The sequence below is a fragment of the Elephantulus edwardii genome, unplaced genomic scaffold, assembly GCF_000299155.1.
Source record: "Elephantulus edwardii isolate Elephantulus edwardi_28Jun2011 unplaced genomic scaffold, EleEdw1.0 scaffold00343, whole genome shotgun sequence".
Classification (NCBI taxonomy): Eukaryota; Metazoa; Chordata; class Mammalia; order Macroscelidea; family Macroscelididae; genus Elephantulus; species Elephantulus edwardii.
In genome coordinates this window covers 1,367,593-1,371,214 of record NW_006400093.1, presented here as the reverse complement: position 1 = coordinate 1,371,214, position 3,622 = coordinate 1,367,593, and positions in this window count along the sequence as shown.

The window sequence follows — 3,622 nt, the reverse complement described above, 5'->3', positions numbered from 1 at the left end:
TGTATAAAATATTATATATGTGAGACTCTAGCTTTATGGAGATGAACTAAATGTGATGAAGACAAATACTGCATATTTAAAAACTTGACATATGTTTCATTGACTATGCAAAGACATTTGACTCTGTGGATCACACAAATTGTGGCTAACCTTGAAAAGAAGGGGGATCCCATAATACTTCATTGTGCTCGTGCAAAACCTATACTTGGACCAGGAAGCAGTAGTCAGAACAGAGCAGGGAAATACTTCATGGTTCAGGATCAGGAATGGTGTGCATCAGGGATGCATCCTATATTCATACCTTTTCAATCTATAGGCAGACCATATCATTCAGGAGGCTGGACTTTAACAGGAGGAATGTGGCATTAGGATTGGAGAAAGACTCATCAATAACCTGTGTTATTGCAGATGAAACAACCTTGCCTGCTGAAACTAAAGAGAACATGTGGTGTTTGTTGTAGAAGGTCAAAGACTGTAGTCTTCAATATGAATTGAAGCTCAATATCAAGAAAACAAAGATTCTCATTACTGGGCCAATTGGCAGCTTTGTGATGGACAATGAAGAGACTAAGATTGTTAACACCTCCAGCTTGCTCGGCTTCCCAATCAACACTCTTGACACCAGCAGTCAGGAAATCAAAAGACAAATTGCATTGGGAGAGTCTACTGTCAGTGACTTCTTTAGATTACTGACGAGCAGCGATGTCAGTCTGGAGACTAAGGTGTGCCTGATATAGGCCATGGTCTTCGCAATTACTTGCTATGCATCAGAGAGCTGGACGATAATGAAAGATGATAGAAGAAGAATTTATGCCTTTAAGTAGTAGTGCTGGAGAAGAATTTTGAACATAATGTGGACTGCCAGGAGACCAAACAGGTCTGTCCTGGAGAGGATAAAACCAGGTTGCTCCCTGGAGGAAAGGATTTTTAAACTCCATCTCAGATACTTTGGTGAGGTGGCCAGAAGAGACCAGTCCTTAGAGAGGAACAGCATGCTTGGAAGGGTAGAGAGATAGTGCAGGAGAGAAAGAGCCAGGATGAGATGGATTTACTCAGTGACTGAAGAAATGGGATTAGGTCTGCTGGAAAAGATGAGATTGGCTCAGGATAGGGCAGGGTTCACAGCTAACATATTGCTATGAGTTGCAGGTGACTCAATGGCACATAAAAACAACATAACTAGTCAAATGTGTATAGATGTCCAAACAGGAAAGAAGAAAGGGAAAAGGGAGTGGGAAAAGAGGAAGGGGGAAATCACTAAAATAACAGAGTTTAGTGGACCAATGGAGGGGGGTGAAGAAATAAGAACAATTCAGTGGAGACGGGAAACAATGAGGTAATAACAGGCATAGATAATTTATATAAAATACAATGAATGATTGTATGAAACAATGCAAATTAAATATTGTATAAAACACAATGTACATGAAAGAAACTAACAAAAAATTGAAAAAACATTTCACTCATCACACATCTGAGTAATGCATCTAGAAGCTTGAATTTGTTTTTTAGTTCTCTGAGCTTGAGTAAGTCCTTCCCTTTTAATTCTCTTTGCACATTCCATTATGATACTATGCTTTATTTTCTTGAGCTTCAATTTGGAATCCTTTGTTCATCTTTTTCACTTCTGTACCTCTTCCCTTTATTTTGGCTTCCTGATGTACTAGTGCTAATTTTAGAGTCTCTTCCAACATCCATATTGATCTTTTCTTCATCTTCTATCTATACAATTTTATTCTGCTCTCTTCATGCCTGATATCCTTGAAGATCATCCCACAAATGATCTGATCTTTCATCATTAGTGTTCTGTACCTCAAGTTTATTAGTTAGATGATTTTTTTTAAATTCACATGAGATATATTCCATGTCATAATTCTGTTCTTGTGGAATTGTTTTAATCTTCAACTTCAGTTTCGATTTACAGATGAGTAGTTGATGATCTCTTCCACAATCAACACCTTGCTTGATTTTGACTGCTGATATTGAGCTTCTCTAAAGATTCTTTCCACCGGTGGAGTCAATTTGATTTCTGTGCAGTCCATCAGGTGAAGTCCATGTGTATTGTTCACATTTTTTTTTCTTTATTGAATGATATATGTCGTAACAAAAGGATGTATGACATAAAATTAAGGTATAAGGTCACTAGTATAAAAAGTTAAGGAAAGGTTTACATGTAGATACAATCAATCTTGGCAGTTAACAGGGATGGGAATGGAAGGAAGAGGAGTAAAATTTAATAAGTTGATAAATTGGGTGAAGGGAAAAGCAATACTTAATGAGGGTTGATTAGACATTGTGATTAAATTAATCAATGATAATGAATATTATAAAACAAAATGTCTATAAATGTATGAAAAACCAATATTATTTATAAACCTTCATTCAAATTAAAAATAAATATTTTTAAATAAAAAAGAAAAAGTATTTGCAAATAATAAATCATTGAATGTACAAAATTTAATCATTTGTTGTCGAGCCTAATTTCTGTCACCAAGTCCCTGTTTTCCAACTATATTTCCTCTTCATTGTTTCCAATTTCTGTTTTCCAGTCACCAATTATTACTTATGCATCTTTTTTTGGGTATTTTTTTTAAATTGGCTTGCTTACAAAGTTCAGATACATTGTGTCTCACATTATTCTTCATTCACATTGTGTTTCATACAATCATTCACATGCGAGAGAAGAATGGGAAATCTCCTCCCATGAAATTAACTGCCTCTGAAAACCAGCTGGAGGGTTGGTTCTGACTCTATGGTACACAACAACAACGACAACAATCACATCATGATATTGCCTATCAGTCCAGTAGTAAGGATTTTTGTTTTCATGATGTTGAGATGCAATTTATATTGAAGGCTGCAGTTTATAATCTTCTGCAGCAAGTGCTTCAAGTCTTCTACACTCTCAAAGGCAAAGCTGTGTCTTCTGCATAACGAAGGTTATTGATTAGTCTTCCTCAAATCTGGATGCCACATTCCTCTTATTAGAGTCTATCTTTTCAAATAATTTGCTCAGTATAAAGATTATACAGGTGTGGAGAAAGGATCAGTTCTGATGGACACTTTTCCTAATTTTAAACCTTGCTCTGTTGGTACAGTAGCCTTTTGGTCTAGGTCTAGGTTTCAAATGATGAAAATTAAGTGTTCTAGAATTCCCATTCTTCTCACTGTTAGCCATAATTTGCTATGATCCACAGTCAAATACCTTTGCGTAGTCAACAAAGTACAAATAACTTTCAAATTGCTTTCAACCTAACATAAGCAATGTGTCCTTGGTGCCATGGCCTGGTCTTTTTCCCCCCCTAGCTTCATGATTTAATCAATAACTTCTATGCAGTAACATCAAATAGGCATTTCCCCTAGACAATATACATTTCAAGAACAATGCTGCAGACCAAGAACCAGAGAATAATTCCCTTCCCCTATAGTCAAAATACTGATTAACCAAAACAACATCTATTGCTGCTGGGTAATCATTCATGGTGACCCTCCACTGTGTCTCCAAGGCTATAAATCTTCACAGGATACTCTTTGTTTCTCCCTTGCTGCTTTCAGGATTCTCTCCTTATCCTTAGTTCTGGCAAATTTAACTATGATATGCCTTGATGTTTTTCTTTTGGGG